The sequence below is a fragment of the Berghia stephanieae genome, chromosome 7, assembly GCF_034508935.2.
Source record: "Berghia stephanieae isolate SIO BIC M18660-M18661 chromosome 7, UCSD_Bste_1.3, whole genome shotgun sequence".
In the NCBI taxonomy this organism is placed as follows: domain Eukaryota; kingdom Metazoa; phylum Mollusca; class Gastropoda; order Nudibranchia; family Aeolidiidae; genus Berghia; species Berghia stephanieae.
Genome location: NC_088366.1, coordinates 44,604,888 through 44,624,887, shown reverse-complemented (window position 1 = coordinate 44,624,887; position 20,000 = coordinate 44,604,888). Strand labels below are relative to the sequence as shown.

General features: G+C 37.2%; 1 protein-coding gene across 2 annotated transcripts in view; it reads left to right on the top strand.

Annotated features, from left to right (window-relative positions):
* LOC144977333 (uncharacterized) overlaps positions 1-20,000 on the top strand; it is a 252,281-nt gene that overhangs the window by 76,525 nt on the left and 155,756 nt on the right. The window lies entirely within an intron of this gene.

Here is a 20,000-nt window from a genome sequence, read left to right as displayed (position 1 = left end):
TAGGCGTAAAACTGACCTTTGGTGAAAGGAATTGTGGGACAGTTTACAATAGGATATAAAACAGTGTGTCTGATCAAACGGGGATCATTCTATCTTTTGATTCTGCATTCAACTTGACCATGAGCTGCACACTTTAAACCTTTTGTGCTCACCATCATTTATTTGCTTTTACGGACTTAGAAATATTCCACGTATATTGAAAATGGTTACTTAGGCAAACTGACTTTACATGTGGACTGATTTTACGGATTTGGAATTTATGAAACTGATTGAATTATGACAATGCTATTTGATTTGGATTTGGAATTTATCATGATTTGGATTTTGAATTTATCACAAACAAATAAACTGTAAGAAATGAAACTTGGAATCTGGACTTTTATTTGAATGTTTTGATGTTGTGCATTCAATTATCATCACCGGCCCTTGAACTCTTTCGTCATTATTAACATCTACAACACAACGCAAAGGATAATACTACCATCTATGAAAAACACCACTATGCGATCATAAGCTATTACATATGTGTGCAACTACCCCACATTATGTATCTTATTTGGTGCCGTGACCAGGATTCTTATATATCTTTATTTGGAGCCCTGATACCATGATGTAAAGATGTTATTATTCCGAATTATGGATACACAAGAAATGTATATTGTTGCAGTGTTAACATCTATTGAAGTTTTTGTGAGACTCGAATTTTGAAGAGAATAATTGTGAACAGATAGGAAAATATTTTTATTTGGAAAAGAAAATGAATATTAATTTTGAAGGTGAAGTAGTATAATTTTTTGTAATGAAATGTTGAAAAAAAATTATTGAAATTATAGATGATTCCTAAAATTCTGATAAAATACGGTTTTAAAAAAAATAAACGAAATAATATTGAAATTAAGAACCATAGATGGAACAAGAAAATATATTCAAAACTAAAAGCAATATATTATAGAACGGCAAAATAATAATAATAATAATAATAATAATAATAATAATAATAATAATAATAATAATAATATCATATTGATGCTATATGTATTTTAAATATTTAAAAAGAGGAGATGGAGAGATGAAGAAAAATTGCAGAATTTAAATGAATATTTTAGTGCGTTTTATTTTTCAATATAAATGAAAATGCGTTTACTCACAATCAGGCGCTTCGGAACAAATCTTCGAATATTATTTAGTACCGTTAATGGCAATGTTTTGTTAAGCTCAGTAACAATGATGTGTCTTTTTTTATTTCAATTTTTGTCTGTTACTGTTGGAATTACATAGACAGTTGGTCATTCTTTAATGTTGTTATGTTTTTATTTTCTGTCAAAATGACTCAAGAAGATGATGGCAATAACAACACGTAAATTATAAGTTTTGATAATTGAAATATGTCTTATGGTATTTATTGTTGTATTACAACATCATTGATTATATTTTTCTCCCGTCGGTAGGGATGAATTGGTAGGTTGATATTGACTCTTTGAGATTCATGGGTTCATGGCAAAGAGCAAAGTTTTATATCTGTTTGTTTTCTTGGTAATAAATGTGTGGTTAACGCAGCCAAGTAATCGACAACAGAGCTAATTATATATTTGTAATGAGAAATGGCGTTATAATAGATTACATGAGACATTTTGATTTTATCACCGAAAATTAAGTTGAGTCACTATGAGTCAATCGTTGTTTTGTTTTGTTTTGAAACGTGTTTCATCGTAATTTTTTGAAGGAATTATATTCTCATAATAACGGAATAACGGACTTTTGTTTGAAGTCGGAGAATTAAAAGCAGATAATATAAATACAATGGCGGGCGGAGTATCAATTATTATGAAAAACTGGTCTCTTGTAATGGGAGATAAAATGTTATTACGGAAGAATAACAAAATATTGAAAATGCATTATGTCATGTGAGCTGATAATATTTGTGACACAAGTGGTTAACTTGTTAAGAATCAGCGAATTATAAGTAACCCATATGGTAAAATGCTGTAAATGCATATTGGGTAAATAAGCGCAGTGATGTAAGACGCGGTAATTAAAGTGCACACGATTTAAATTACGAGACGCAGGAATGAGGCGTTCGGGAATATTTTATTTTGCGTGTGATTAAAGCGCATGGTTTAACATTATGGAATAACACAGAAGGCGGATAATTTTTATAAATACGAGGCGCGTGGTTAAAGCGCACACATTTATCAATGCTATATTAAGAGGCGCGAGATTACGTCGCACTGAGTTATATGAATATTATTATAAGCCGAGGGCAAAGGCGCGAGACATTGAAATTTTTATTGAGCAGAGTGTATATCGTTTCTGCGAATATTTTCACTATCATATGTTCCTCCTATCAATTTGCTGTTGTAATTGTAATCAATATTTACTGCGTGGTTTGAATTTAACATTTATATCATAAAATTTGTAACTGAGTTGAAGAAGAAGTTATGTTCAATTGTCAAATCTTAAGTGTGTAATCATTCAGCAATAAATTGAAATGGTAGGAAGTGCTACGATAACACTAATAATAATGATAAAATAAACAAAATCATATTTCATTAAATTAGGGATTTTCTAAGGGGAATAATTCGAGTTAATCAAAGGCAGAAGTAGTGTTTGCACTGAAACATGATACAGTCATCACGAAAGAGGACACTTGCAACCATCAGTCATAACGGGAACGCTGATGACAACGACAGAGGCAACTCAAACACAACCATAACATAGGTCGGGAAATGTCCTAATCCCTTTGGTCTATCCACGAATACATTGAAATGGAGTAACAATCTCGACTACGCCGTTGATACGTCCAGAATCAACACAATCTACAGACTACAAACTACACAACAACCTCAATTACATCGTACCTTTCAACTTATACAAACTTGACAGAATTCATAAAATGATATCTGTATCAACACAGATTTCTTCCATGAACCTTTTTATATTTACATTCTTTATTGAACAATTGGATTACTTGTATTTACTTCTACGACAACAATACCCAACGATGTACGATGTCAATAATTACATAAACGTTCAAGATACGATTGTTTTTACAAAAATGATGTCCAATTGTGAACAATACTACTTCCTTCATATACAGTGGTGAGCGTATTCAAATTTAAACTTATGTCAATATACAAGTGTGCAGCACCCATATCTACAACTTATAAACATTGAATATTATAATAAAGCCTGTCTTAGTATCATTGTAAAAGATAAAGGCTATATATGTATATAAGACAATGCAGGAAAAAGTATCGCAAAACGCAACATGAGCGATTTCCTTGGATTCATTATCGTATAATATTCAACAACCTGCGTTCAAATAACGAAAATATAGTTGACCTTACGGACCCTACTACTTACTCTACAAGATTACATCATCTACCTGGTGTTTGGACTCGCGTCACCCACCAGTACTCTGCAAGATTGCATCATCTACCTGGTGTGTACTCACATGCCACCTCATCAAAACTCGATCAACAAACACAGACAATTACAACACACGACCTCTGTCGACTACAACACACGAACTCTGTGTCAACACATGGCTGAGTTCACATCTTTCTTTTGACTTGCTGGATAAGTCAAACTTCATTTAAATTCAAGATCTCGCACACAGTTAATCTTGAATTTTTACAATTTCATCTACAATGAGACTCAACGTACAAGACAACCACAAATATCAACGAGGAGAATCGACCCAGATGCCGGAGATGAATGGATTACAGCGACGTCACAAGACCAAGAAACAACCCAACAGGTTAAGCATACGTTTGCTACCTGTAGAGTCTTTTTTCGTCCCAATTCAAAAGACTCGAACAAATACAACACACTAATTGCAAAAGTTGGTCACTTTAGTAACAGCCCACAATCACATACTATGTTAGATTTTACTTATTTAGTTATTTACACTGTACTAAATATGAATAAGTCGGACAGACTGATTATTTACAAACACTAAATATGTGATGTGAACAAGCCGGACAGACTATTGTTTGATTATTTATTCAACGCTAAATATTTGAATGTGAAGACATTATTGTGATAATTCTAAGACATTTACAGAGGAAAAAGTTTTTAATTAATTACCAATAAATAAAGTGAATTTATGACACTTGGGCTATTCAGTGACCACAACACACACAACAATGCAACACGTAGACTAGATACAATCACCTCAACTCTTATAGTTGATATATTTTTTTCATTACATGAAAACTCATTCTAAATGGAGACAATGACTTAATTAACAATTACTGACAATTTTTACAGGATGACCATTCTCAAAACGAACGGATTACTGAGAAATGTGACCTCTGATGGATGACCACAAAGAACAATTTGATATCAATGTAGTTGTAAACTACACCCTGATGACTTAAAAAGCTTAAAAAAATTGAAACATCAACAATGAACAATGAATGATAATAACTTCAACTTGAATTTTAAAATGATGATAATGCTATTATTATGATTTATTTTTAAATATTTTTTTTTATTTATTACTAATTGAAATGTAATCCTTCGTATATAGATCTAGATGTCTATAAAACATTATTTGTACCACATATTATAAGTAGGAATTAATGTAATAATGTTGTTTAAATGGAAACATACAATATAAGGGAATATACAAGGTACTGGTTTTGATATGTCAGTAAATGAGTAAACATACATGGAAGCTGAGATTATCACCCATGTCGTATAGAGTTGAATTTGAGATTGAATAAGACAACGTGAGTATATCACAAATGGAAATTGAACCATTCTTTTTCAAGCAAGAATATGGATATATGATGAAATATGACGGGAATTAACACTTGTATTGCTATGAAGATGGAATTTAAGATGAAAAGATAATTTTTCTTTGAACTTTTAATTACAGTAATTGATATTTTACGGTCGATGTTGTAATACCTTAAAAAGTATAATCGATATTTATATATCTAAATTTCAATCATCTTTGGTGTTGGTAAATTTAAATTTTAATCACTTTTAATTGATCATTATCTTATTATCGATGTTGTAATACTTTAAAAGCTATAATCGATATATACATAGATGTTGTAATCAACTTTGATGTTGATTTATCTCAAATTTAAACTTTTTAAAATATTTAACTGGCATAAGTGTTGTCATTTTGATAAACTATTTCTTACATTTTATTATCTAATTCTAATTAGACGTTGCTTATAGATTGATCTCTTACTGATTTTTTTTTTAAATTGAAATTGTTTTTAACTCAATTTAAATTCTAAGAAAGGGGCGTATGTAAGAGAGTTAGCTTACAGCAAGTGGGTTTAATGAGTTCATGAATTTTGTATATCTGGTCATTATATTGAATACTAGAAAATTACTTTCTTTGATCGGTGTTACTTGGTATTTGGGGATAAAAGCATTAAGTTATAGTTGGTATTCATCATTTAGGCGTACGATATTATTTGGGCGTAGCGTATTTGTTATTTGGGCGTACGGATTATTTAGGCGTACGCCATTTGATTATTTAGGCGTAAAACTGACCTTTGGTGAAAGGAATTGTGGGACAGTTTACAATAGGATATAAAACAGTGTGTCTGATCAAACGGGATCATTCTACCTTTTGATTCTGCATTCAACTTGACCATGAGCTGCACACTTTAAACCTTTTGTGCTCACCATCATTTATTTGCTTTTACGGACTTAGAAATATTCCACGTATATTGAAAATGGTTACTTAGGCAAACTGACTTTACATGTGGACTGATTTTACGGATTTGGAATTTATGAAACTGATTGAATTATGACAATGCTATTTGATTTGGATTTGGAATTTATCATGATTTGGATTTTGAATTTATCACAAACAAATAAACTGTAAGAAATGAAACTTGGAATCTGGACTTTTATTTGAATGTTTTGATGTTGTGCATTCAATTATCATCACCGGCCCTTGAACTCTTTCGTCATTATTAACATCTACAACACAACGCAAAGGATAATACTACCATCTATGAAAAACACCACTATGCGATCATAAGCTATTACATATGTGTGCAACTACCCCACAAGCCGGACGTCTCCTGCTGAGGGTAGTGAACACCTAGAACTGATACGGCTATAAAAATCACTGTGGAATTTGGTCTCGCATTCCGTTTGGACTGTCAAATCTCCTACCTCTTCTTCCTTTCTCTCCCTCTCTCTCTCTCTCCCCCCCCCCCCCCCCCCCCCCCCACACACACACACACATACACATGATACAACCCAACTTTTCACCCACTGTCTTAATCTGTCTGTCTGTCTTTCTCTTGCTCGCTCTCTCTCTCTCTCTCTTTCTCTCTCTCTCTCTCTCTCTCTCTCTCTCTCTTTCTCTCTCTCTCTCTCACTCTATCTCTCTCTCATACACACACACGCACACACACACACACACACACACAAACTCTCAAACACCCCCTTTTGAGCGTGTGGGTCTGTATGTATGTGTGTATGTGTGTGTGTGTGCTTTTCTATCTCTTTTATTATCTATCTGCGCTTGTCTTTCATTCCTCTCCCCCCCCCCCCCCCCCCCCCTCTCTCTCTCTCTCTCCTCCTCCTCCTCCTGTGTGTGTGTGTGTGTGTGTGTGTGTGAATTGTTATGGTTATCAATAAGGATAAGGAGATGTGTGAAGATGGTAAATGTGCGCTAACAACAATCCCTGTCCTACACCATACCAAGATCAAAATCGAGGAATACGGTGTTCCAACAAATCTCATCATAATTTGCTCCGAATCGACGTGAAGAGACCCTTTCCTCCCGTCTTTCAGAGATTTACGCTAAGTATATCACTGTTTCACTTCTTTTTGTGCGGCTATGTGGTCTAGTGGTATGACACTCGCTTTCTGATCGGAAGGTCCTGGGTTCGAGCCTGGCTCGGCGCATAGTTGAGTTCTTGGAAAAGGCTCTTTACTCACATCCTCTCACCGTACTCAGGTGTAAAATGATTACCTGGCCGTTAGTAGCGTTGTCTCTGTCCGAAAAAAATGCAATATCGCCCAACAGGCGTCCCTGTTAAATGTTGCTGTTTGCCAGGGACCCCTTGTAAAGCGCTTTGAGCACGTTCAGTGGATATTGAGCTATATAAAAGCTCAATTTATTTTCATTATTGGCCGAAGAAGGGTTTTCAGCCTAAACGTCCCATGTTGATTTTTTTTTTCCGCAGCAGTTATTTTATCTATATTATTTATTTTTTTATTTACTTTCAGTATCTCAATAAACAGTCGTAGGCCAGTCGTGTTGTTGTACTTAGTGCCCGTGTCAGCGTGGGAGATTTAACGAATCGCGTTGGGCTGTCCGGCGCTTAATCCGGTCATCACTCACGGTGGTTCAATGGTCGTGTGTAGTGTATGTCATTTGATGTAACGATAGATAGGAGCGGTTGCTTTTGTGCCTCGTTGGCAGAAAAGGGCCTCGATAGCTCAGTGGTAGAGCTTTACACGAAAAGGGATCAAGATCAATCCCCGGGTGCAGTCGATATGTTTTTTTTTTTTTTTTTTTTTTTTTTTTGACCTTCCTGTTCATCCTGCAGTGAATGGGTAGCTGAGTCTGTTAGATTTGGCGGAAAGTACTTTGCGATAGACTAGCGTCACATCAAAAGGATAACAATCGATTGCTATTGTCTGTTTCACGCTATAGAAACCGGGATAAACTCCGGCTCCATTGGTCTAATGGCTCTGAAGTACTACTTTTATATATATAAAGAAAATAAAATCTGGAGGTAAATAATGATTTCCAGTATATCGTGCTTTATCGCAGTTTCACTGTGCTCAGTGCTGTACGCAATGTTTATTTCATCAGCAGGTCACATACCAGACATGTCAAGTGGAAGAGTTCCCTTAATTTTAGCTATTTTCCCAATTCTGTCCCCCCTCCTCCGCCCTCTCCTCCTACTCCTCCTCCTCCTCATCATCATCATCATCGTCGTCGTCGTCCTCGTCGTCATTCGTCGCCATCACTATCACATCCTCATTCATAATTTAAATTTGCCAATGTATTTCCATAATTCTGGTTTTGAAAACTTGGCAATCCTACAGAACTTATCCTCCATTTCATGCAGTGCACCTTAACGCCCCCGCCGTCCCCCTTCACCAATTATTAATTATCAAGATCTTAACATTCTAGTCACATCTATTCAGACACCATTCATATGAGGACTCATACAAGCGATAAAAAATGCCTTACCCAAGGGTACATCGCCTTGACCAGATTCTGCAATCTTCGTCACCGAGACGCTTCGTTCGTCACCCATCCGGTCAGACTCACCTCGCTTCAATTTCTATTGGAGACGCAACTCTGTTCTCGATCAACATTTCCACGGTCTCAATCTTCCAGCTACAATGTGGATCTATCCACCAATCTTTTCTTTACTCCACCTATCTAGTCATAATTTCAATCGCCGACCGTGTTTCCATCTTCACTCCATCCCTCCACCCATCGAGACCATCCATCCATCCATCCAATCTCCATACTATTTATCCATGTATGCATATCCATCCATCCATCCATCTATCTATCCACACATTTATTCATTATTTTCATTCATTTATTCATACACCCATCGATCCATCCATCCATTGACTACATCCATTCCCCCATCCATACATACACCATCCAAACTTTTATTCATTACATGTTCATTTATTCATCCATCCAACCATTCATATATATATATATATATATATATATATATATATATATATATATATATATATATATATATATATATATATATATATATATATATATATATATATATATATATATATATGTCCATCCATCCATCCTGTCTTTTTGTTCTCTTCTCAACTACAACACCACCCTCCCTGCCTCCTGTATGTCTAGTCTAGCATCTGACCTTAGTGACCTTTAATGCTATTTTGAGTTAGTTTGTCGGCACAGTCGGAGGTTTGGTCTGGTCATCATCCTCTATGCAAATGCATTGAAGATTCAGACCCGTCTACTCTACATAGCCGATAAGTATGTTGAAATTGCTGCTGCTGCTGCTGCTGCTGCTGATGATGATGATGATGATGATGATGATGATGATGATGATACTACTACTACTACTACTAATACTACTACTACTACTACTACTACTACTACTACTACTACTACTACTACTACTACTACTACTACTACTACTATTATTACTACTAAGATGATGATGATGATGGTGATGTAGACGATAATAATAATAATAATAATAATAATAATAATAATAATAATAATAATAATAATAATGATAATAATAATAATAATAATGATGATGATGATGATGATGATAATGATAATACTAATAATAACAATTATACGTCATATTCATCATCGTCACCAATATCATCATCTTCTATATCCTGACGGAGCAATGATCACGCGATCCCTGAACAAATAATATTACTTTTTTTTGTGAGCTTGCAATGTGCTTTGGTAGAGGGCATTTCTCTGAAAAAAAGCTTACTTCTTTCAAATTAAACATAATTTTAAATCTCTGAATTTGTCAGAATATTATGGAAATGTTGTTGCTCTTCGCTCCAATTATGCCCCCCCCCCCCCCCCTTACCCCTTTCCCACTCTTTCGTCCTATTAATTCTAACTCGCCATGCGGACACTATTTACTCTTTTTAATTCATCTACAACACGACGGGTCACATTTTTTTGGTAGTTTTGTCCATCTTTGTCCTTGATCCCTGTCAAGCTGTCATGGACGGAGACGGTAGGATGTGTATTCTGTCCTGCTCAGACAAAAGGGACTTTTCCTGTTTTGGCTGGAAAAGTTATACAAGTTATACGTATTAACAAAAAATGGCCAGAAAACTCGTCCTTGAAACATCGTTCGATTTTAAATTACCCTCATCTTGGAAAATAATACCTCTCAAACCTGGGACCTCGTGAGGTCTTCCTTAAAGTCTCAGGTTTGAGAGTTTTTGACAAGAGGAGCATCATTTAGATCGATCGATAAGCGATATTTGAAGGACGAGTTTTATGGCCAAATTTTGAATACGGTTAATAACTAGGAATCTGAGCTTGTTAAACACTCGTAAACCGGAGATTTTCAAAGGAGTATAATATTCATTCCTTTAAAGAAGTTTGGGTTCTAACAATCAGCTTTTGACGTCTTAGGCAGGGAGAGAGTCGTTTTGATTGATCGATAAATGAAGTCAAACGTTTCTGCACAACATGAAAAGAGTTTTGTGGGAGTCTGGTATATATTTAGCATTGCCCGTCTTATGATGAGTTTTTGACCACAATGTGATGGGGATGTTGTGGGCAGATTGGTATTTTCTTTTATACAAATATATATATATATATATATATATATATATATATATATATATATATATATATATATATATATATATATAATATATATATATATATATATTATCATATACATAGATTTGTTTGGTGGAGGTGGTGGTTGTCGCAGTGATGGGATTGTGGTGTATTTTGGGTCTAGTTCCATGTCAAGTATGATGTTGTTATTATTATCATCTGTCTGTCATCTGTTGTTTTATTGTCGTGGGGGAGATGCATCGGTCACTTAGGTACTTATGGTCAAGAATTTTATAAGGCGACTTTTTCATTCCGGGGGAGGGTTTGCAAGGCCAGAGTGTTTCGTGTGTATTTTCATATTTAAGATATTAACCGAGTTATATCTTAACTGATAGTACCTCTACTACTACTACTTCTACTACTACTACTACTTATACTATTACTGCTGCTGCTACTACTACTACTACTACTACTACTACTACTACTACTACTACTACTACTACTACTACTACTACTACTACTACTGCTGCTGCTGCTGCTACTACCTCCACCACCACTGTCACTATCCTACCACCAATAACACTTTCAGATTGTCGGGATGAAGGGTATATCGTTGGTCAAATCCATTCGCACTTGGTATTGGTCATGAATTGGTCAGCATCCTCTTTGCAGGCGCTGGTCAGAGTGCATTGGTCAGCACGGTCTTGATAATAAATGGTGATAATCCACCCAGACCAAGGATTCAATCAACGGTTAAGAAAGTTGTCGCCAGTTTCAATTATATTACAGTGTTTTCCGCCCAAGTACCCGGTGGACGGGATGCAAGAAAATAAAAGCGGACATGCAGGCGAAATGCTCCACAATACATCAAAGGGTATATATTATTTTCACACGCCACATTCCACACATCTGACCTTTAGATTCGTTATAGACCATTAAATACATGTTTTTCGTCGCTTTATAAGATTGCCAGCTGAATGTGTGTGGTTGATTGTCATTTAATGTTAAATAAAAAGCCAAACAATCTGTATAATGATTCACCTCATCCTTTTAATATTGTATTTATACAGGTTATTTCTGAATAAAATGTCACGTCATATTATGAAGACGTCATATGGAAAAAAACTTGGATAAAATCGGTTCCGTGGGCTTATGCTTATGAAAGGGCTCAAGTGAGGAGGTGGTTATCAACACCTGTTATGTCTCTTTCTTCGTGAAGAGAAAACCGATATTTTGTCATTTATTTCATTAGTTAAAGAGAAGAAGAAGAGAACCCCCCCCCCCCCCCCCCCCCAAAAAAAAAAAAAAAAAAAAAAAAAAAAAAAAAAAAAAAAACTGGCCTTCTTTGTTTGCTATAACACCACCCTGAGTATTTCAAAAGTTTAGTTTATAACCTGTGCTTCTAATGTGTCCTGTTGACTGAAAGAAGGTGCTAACTCATTCTATTGATGCTATGCGTTTATATAAAATATTCACAACATCATCCACCAGCTGGATATGACTTACCAACACACAACTTTGGTAACTCTGAGCATTTATAATCTGATTGATATCATTTTGTAGAAAATGGCTGTCTAAAACAATAATAACGTGCTGAATGACGTCAACGTTGTTCTATCTATACATGAGTGTCACTTAACAAGTCTTGAAAGTCATCTCTCCAGGTATGAGATAAGATTGGGAGAAGGGGAGTTGCGTAAAGCCATCATAAATACTTTCCTGTGTCACCCGAAATAATCAGCCTGTAGCCTTCGTAAACTCAAAGCCTGACACGTGACCAAAAAAAAATGACGTCATAAGACACGTCTTTGGCCGCAAAAGAAAACAAATCATGACTTGTATTCAATAGTTCAACAAAACGGAATCAATCTTTTCCTTGAGCACTACTAACGACTAGCCAGCATGAAGAATAAAAAGTACCGATTTTCTTTGATTAGAACCAAACTGTTCGTTGCTGGGCGGACGTGACATCAGACTATTGAATCTAATTCACAAACTGTGCGGCTGACCGATTCCTCCACGTGGCATTTAACTAAAGGTAGCTATGGGGTGACCGGTTACTTTGTCCCTCCACCCCCTATACAGGCATTGGGTCATCATCAAGCAGTGGTCACCGTGCATTATGGTCATCAAGCAGTGGTCAGTGTGCATTGGTAGGTCAGCATGGCCTCAATGACTGGTGATAATCCTCTTTGGCCGAGGTCACAGAGATCGGTAATGAAATTTGGAGACGGAGAGAAATATTGCCGTTGTAAGGAAATGCCTTTGCGTTTTATGGCGCTGTAGGGAAGTACCTGTGGTATGCACGACTCAGGACATCCAACCTTATCTTGATTTATTTCTTTTGTCACTCTAAAACGTGAGGGTGTAGTATTTCCGTCGTGTCTTTGAGTCTGATCTTCGACATCCCCAATTTAATCCCTGACGTTATCGGAGCTGCGAATGGCCATTGTCTCCATAGACCACGGTTGACTTCGTGACGATCCATCCATCGTACGCGCTTTGTATTCATTTAGGGGTGAACATGTTTAGGGGGAGAAGAACATTAAATTACAACACCCACCCCCATTTCGCCTCGAGTTTTTTCCATGATTCATGCGAATAGGGATGGTAAAGATAGTGACTTTTAATTTCATCTTCAGTTCTGCTGTAAGTCCGTGGTGGAGAAGGACGTTTTGTATTTTCTGTTGTGAAAGTCCATAGTAACGTTCTATCACGGCTTCTAACTCCTGTCTCTGTTGTGAGGCAGTATTACCAAACAGAAATTAATGTTGTTTAATCTCTTTTTGAGTAGTGCTCTGTTGAGATCTGGCCTTTCTTTAACCTTTTTGTGACTTTACCTGACCATCAAGTCACCTTTATGTGACTCATTGTAACCTCAATGAACATTGACTATAACTTATAACCTTTAATAACAAGAACTGAAACCTATTACTTAATGAACAAAAACAAGAACTGAAACCTGTTACAAAATAGACATAATTACATACTGTGACCTATACAGGATTTGAAAAACAATCCATTGTTTGATAACAGACATTGTCTGGAACCTAATACATTGGTACTGTGTGTCATTCATCTGGACATTTAGCTCATCAATAACCCACACTTGGAATAACACACAGGCAACTACAGCACGTAGAATATCATCTTCACACAGACGGAGATAAGTTGGGGACCCTGAGGTCATACAAACTAAATAATCATGTTTTTCTATCATTATTCATATATCATTTAGCTTTATATTCACATCATTCACTTCTATCACCAACTCATCATATCTGTCAATCATTAGTTTCATCAATATTATTTTGACATTTATCCTTTTATCACTGACTATATTATCAATATCATAATTCTACTTAGAAGCGTCATCTTGATAACATTCATTACATCAACATCATCATCATTATCATCATCCACCATACCATCTTGATTCATCTGCTATATTCAATCATATACATTTCATTTATATCCAGCTCATTACATTAATTAATAAACACTTCATATCATATACACTTAAATCTCGGACTTGTTGTGTTCATAATTTGTGAATCTTTGGCAGTCAGCCTCACCCCCCCTTTTTTCTTTTTTTTTTCTTATATAAGTGTCGCCGTCTGGGTCCGAACATTGCACACTCGTGCTCAGACCGTGTGACATAATTTGGTGGAGCTGCCGGGTAGGATATCTGATTGCCATTGTTTTTGCATATTGTGAATTGATAAGTTTTGAGACACACATACATCTATACACACCAAGAGTAATTGTATAATTGCAGTTATATCTAGCTAGCACTTAGCCACGAGCTGTTTTTAAGGACTAACAGTTTTGAACCTAGTTCCTCTTCATATATTGTTTCAGTCGACAACACAGGTTTCATTAATCTTGTTACACCCCCTCCTCCTCTATTATATAGATAATCCACTTTAATCGCTCTAAACACCTCTCCTCATTTCATTGTCATCCACAGTCTCGGTGATTATTCAACCTTATCAAAGTTATTCTTTTGCTCTTCCCTTTAGCGACGCCATTGGCTGTCTACGTTTTCTATTTGATTTTTCATTGTATAACATTTTAGTTTACGGCCGTTTCTGCCTACATTACAGTTCCAGACATGAGTACTAGCATTGAAAAGTTAGCTAAGATTGGATCATCTTTGGGTCTCTCAGGAAGTGATTTGAAAGACTGGATAGAGAAGACTATCAAAGATGAAGACGACAGAAAACAGAGAGAACTTGAGGCAGAGAGGGCAAGGGCGGAAAGAGATATCGAAATTGAAAGAGAGAGGGTTAAATTAGAGACGGAAAGGTTGCGAGAAGAGACAGCACTAATTACTTTGCGATTGGAATTGCAATAGAGGAAAAATGAAGGCAGGGAAGAGGGAGCAATCGGAGGTCAGGCGGAAAGTACTAGTCACATGAAAACTATTAGACTACCAAAATTACCACCTTTTCATGCTGCCAATGATCATCTCCACGACTATCTTCAAAGATTCGAAAGGTATGCGCGAGTAAATGGATGGGAGGAGGAAGATTGGGCCACCCACCTCAGCGCTCTCCTTACTGGCAACGCCTTGGAAGTATACAGTCGCCTATCCGACGATGAGGCCAACAACTACTCTATCCTGAAGGCAAGCCTCCTTAAGCGATATAATTTAACGGAAGATGGATTTCGCGAAAATTTTCGCAAGTCAAGACCGGAGTCGGGAGAAAGCATTGAGCAGTTTAGTAATCGGATTAGCAGTTACTTCAGCAAGTGGGTGGAAATGGCAGGAAAGAACAAGGAAGATGCCGGTGACATCACTGACCTAATTATTAAGGAGCAGTTGATGGACATTTGTGGGCGAGAGCTTCTCGTGTTTGTCAAAGAAAGAAAGCCCGCAAGTGTGAGATCAGTTGTGGAACTGATCAGTCAATATATAGATGCTCACGGCTCAGCAGGTGCCTTCACGAGATCAGCACAAATCAGAACAAAGCAAGAGATGGACTCGAATCAAGTAAGGCCAGAGAATCTCAACCAGAGAGAATTAAGCGGACCGCCTAGGAACGGTCCAGTCACATGTCACATATGCAAGAGAGCGGGACATATTGCCAGAGATTGTAGAACAAAACCCGGACTGGCCGCAGTAACGGTCAGTATATGTGACTATTGCAAGAAACGGGGGCACACTTCGATAGACTGCCGGAAGAGGCAGTTTGATGAGAAGAGGCTACAACCTCCACAGGTCGCCTCAATGTCAGCACCTAACTACACTGACGAAGATTCAAAACAATGCAGCCATGGGCACCTGCAACTGATGTGCGGCTGCACACTCCCAGTAACATCGGCCTTATGCCTGGGCCACGAGGGACGAGACAAGAATATGCCGGTAGCCAACGGCTAACTGAACGGCCGACCGGTGACTGTACTCCGGGACAGCGGATGCAGTTGTGTGGTGGTCAAGAAGGGCTTAGTTGACGGCAGTAGCAGGGGAACACGGAAAGTCCCGGTCCTACTTGCTGACGGCTCTGCTAGAGGGACCACGACGGTGGACGTCACCATTGACTGTCCATATTTTAAAGGTGAAGTCAGTGCGGTGGAAATGGAACACCCACTATTTGACGTCATCCTTGGAAACATACAAGGGGCGAAATGTCCTGGTATGTGTAACAAACGTTCTGTGCGAGCAGTCGAGACACGAGGCTCAAAGCACAAGAAGACGAAGAAGTTAGTGACGTTACCTGCCCCGAAAATTGACGTCACGCCTGCATATTTAAAGGCTCAACAAGAAGCTGACACATCAATAGCTAAAGCAAGAGAATTTGCAAGCAGCGGTGAGAAGAAAATCACCAACAAGAAAAGTAAACAGTGGTATGCATACGAGGACGGAATCCTGTACCGCCACTACACTTCGCCCAAGATACACCATGGAAATCCAACGAAACAGGTGGTGCTACCGAAGGGACTGCGCATCACAGTCATGCGGCTCGCGCATGAGTGTGTCTTTGTTGGACACTTGGCGGCCAAGAAGACAACAGAGCGCATTCTAGAAGCGTTTTATTGGCCGAGCATTTGGACTGACGTGCGCAAATTCTGTCGTTCATGCGATGTATGTCAAAGGTGCGCACCAAAAGGTAAAACCCAGAAAGTTCCCCTTCAGGAGATGCCCTTAATTGAGACTCCATTTCCGCGTGTTGCTGTCGACCTCGTGGGGACGATCATGCCGGCATCAGACAAGGGAACCAAGAACCATGGTCCGGACTATTCAGCCAGGCTAGCTTAAGCTGCTGAAGACATTGCTCAGGCATTCCCTGGTCTTTTAGACAAAATCCAAGATTTTGTCTTAAGTGGGGGGCTGTAAGGAAATGCCTTTGCGTTTTATGGCGCTGTAGGGAAGTACCTGTGGTATGCACGACTCAGGACATCCAACCTTATCTTGATTTATTTCTTTTGTCACTCTAAAACGTGAGGGTGTAGTATTTCCGTCGTGTCTTTGAGTCTGATCTTCGACATCCCCAATTTAATCCCTGACGTTATCGGAGCTGCGAATGGCCATTGTCTCCATAGACCATGGTTGACTTCGTGACGATCCATACATTGTACGCGCTTTGTATTCATTTAGGGGTGAACATGTTTAGGGGAGAAGAACATTAAATTACAACACCCACCCCCATTTCGCCTCGAGTTTTTTCCATGATTCATGCGAATAGGGATGGTAAAGATAGTGACTTTTAATTTCATCTTCAGTTCTGCTGTAAGTCCGTGGTGGAGAAGGACGTTTTGTATTTTCTGTTGTGAAAGTCCATAGTAACGTTCTATCACGGCTTCTAACTCCTGTCTCTGTTGTGAGGCAGTATTACCAAACAGAAATTAATGTTGTTTAATCTCTTTTTGAGTAGTGCTCTGTTGAGATCTGGCCTTTCTTTAACCTTTTTGTGACTTTACCTGACCATCAAGCCACCTTTATGTGACTCATTGTAACCTCAATGAACATTGACTATAACTTATAACCTTTAATAACAAGAACTGAAACCTATTACTTAATGAACAAAAACAAGAACTGAAACCTGTTACAAAATAGACATAATTACATACTGTGACCTATACAGGATTTGAAAAACAATCCATTGTTTGATAACAGACATTGTCTGGAACCTAATACATTGGTACTGTGTGTCATTCATCTGGACATTTAGCTCATCAATAACCCACACTTGGAATAACACACAGGCAACTACAGCACGTAGAATATCATCTTCACACAGACGGAGATAAGTTGGGGACCCTGAGGTCATACAAACTAAATAATCATGTTTTTCTATCATTATTCGTATATCATTTAGCTTTATATTCACATCATTCACTTCTATCACCAACTCATCATATCTGTCAATCATTAGTTTCATCAATATTATTTTGACATTTATCCTTTTATCACTGACTATATTATCAATATCATAATTCTACTTAGAAGCGTCATCTTGATAACATTCATTACATCAACATCATCATCATTATCATCATCCACCATACCATCTTGATTCATCTGCTATATTCAATCATATACATTTCATTTATATCCAGCTCATTACATTAATTAATAAACACTTCATATCATATACACTTAAATCTCGGACTTGTTGTGTTCATAATTTGTGAATCTTTGGCAGTCAGCCTCACCCCCCCTTTTTTATTTTTTTTTTCTTATATAAGTGTCGCCGTCTGGGTCCGAACATTGCACACTCGTGCTCAGACCGTGTGACAGCCGTGCTCTGAAAAGAATATATAAATTATACACAATTTTGGCCAGAAAACTCGTCCTTCTAATATTGGTCAATTAAAATGTCCCCAATCTTGTCAAAATCTCTCACACCTGATACTTTATTCAAGTCCAAGGTTTGACAGGTTTTGACAAGAGAAGGGTCATTTAACTAATCGATATTTAAGAGAAGAGTTTTCTGTACAATTTTTTTTAAATGTGTTGGTTTTTTAAATAATCAGAGTACGGCGGACTACAGACTGCCAACTTCAATAATTGATGCTGGATTTATATATATATATATATATATATATATATATATATATATATATATATATATATATATATATATATATATATATATATTAGACCTGTAAATTCTCAGTCAATTAACTGAAATCAGTCAATTCGTCAAATTCAAATATTTTTAAAAAGGGAAGAAAGAAATGAATAAAGAAAGAATTCATGAATCGTAGTCGATTGACTGTAAAGTTAACTAGGAATGTTCCACAGCCCCACGCATAGCTCATGGGCCGCTTATATTAATGATGGATATATATTGCCAAGGCTAAGCGACGCTTTTTAGAATTGCCGTGTCTGAACACACCCCAGTGTATTTTCACACAGCCTTCGTGAAATTATTTTTTCACTTTCGAAACCTGTCGTAGCCAATTTTAACTGAGCCGCCGAGCGATAAATTTCACTGTTTCGTCTAAGCCAAAATTGACCACATTTACTGAAGGACAGGAAAAGTATGACAAAGAAAAATTCGAAACACCGGAAGTTCGTTATGTAGACACCTTCAAATCGAAAGTTAAATGATTGCTACAAGCACATCTCGATTACCTCATGTTGTAAACAAACTGGTTGACCGTTTCTAAATTTCTTCACTGATTGGGTACCTAATTACAAGGAACAATGGTAAGTAGCCTAATTAATTCCCTCGCAATTTAGTTTTCTGCCATTGCTTTGCTCAAGTGAGCTTGCTGTTTACCTTTCATTTTGATTCTTTGGATTTTACCGCTACGACGAATTACGAAGAGTTTCAGTTTCAGTCAATTTTTATAGAGCTCATTTACAGGTCTAATATATATATATATATTATATCGATGTATATGCACATCTTGTCAATGGCGACGACCTGTCACGGATGGCATGGTTGAGCAGTGGGGCAATACAACAACATGGTGCATTGTACACGTCGCTCGCACAATTACTACACTTTAACAATAAAATAAAATATGAATGAAAGAATTTTGAAATTGCACAATCAACTATTTGTGCTCAACGCGCTTTACAAGGAGTCCCTAGCCAGCAGCGACAATTGTAGGACGAGATAAGACGTCCACTGATGGGACAGCGTGGCTCAGCGGTATGGTCGTTCCTTCGTACCCGAAAGATACCAAGTTCGACTACCCACCTCTCTGTGTGGCCTTGAGCAAGTCAAGTCACCCTGACCTCACTAACTTGTGACGTTGCACTGCGGTGACGCCTGAGTTATTCCATTCTTTCCCTGGAATAAACCATAAAGGTCAATTTCCGTCAAGGGATGAATAAGGGGAATTTTCATTTTTCATATTCATGTTATTTCTGATAATATTCGCTTTCTGCAAAAGCCGCGAAATGATCATTCTCCCCTTTGAAAATTCTGATTTTAAACCCAAGTGTTAGCTGCTATTACGATGTTCACCAGAAAACGTTCACTTTAAATATTGATCGACTAAATCCGCTATAGAATAGATTACAAAATCGCTTTGTTAGTTTTGTAATGTTTGTATACTCTTATTAACTCTCTCGATTTCATGTGCATGGAAAATCTTATAGATTTGTTCAATTTTCAATGGGGGTTAACTTGTATTTTGTTTCAATATTTCATTTGGACGATTCATATGTTCGCAATATAATTCATAATCTAAAGCGCTGTGGGATGTTTGGTTTCATGTAAAGCGCTCAACAAATATCTTTTATTATTATTAT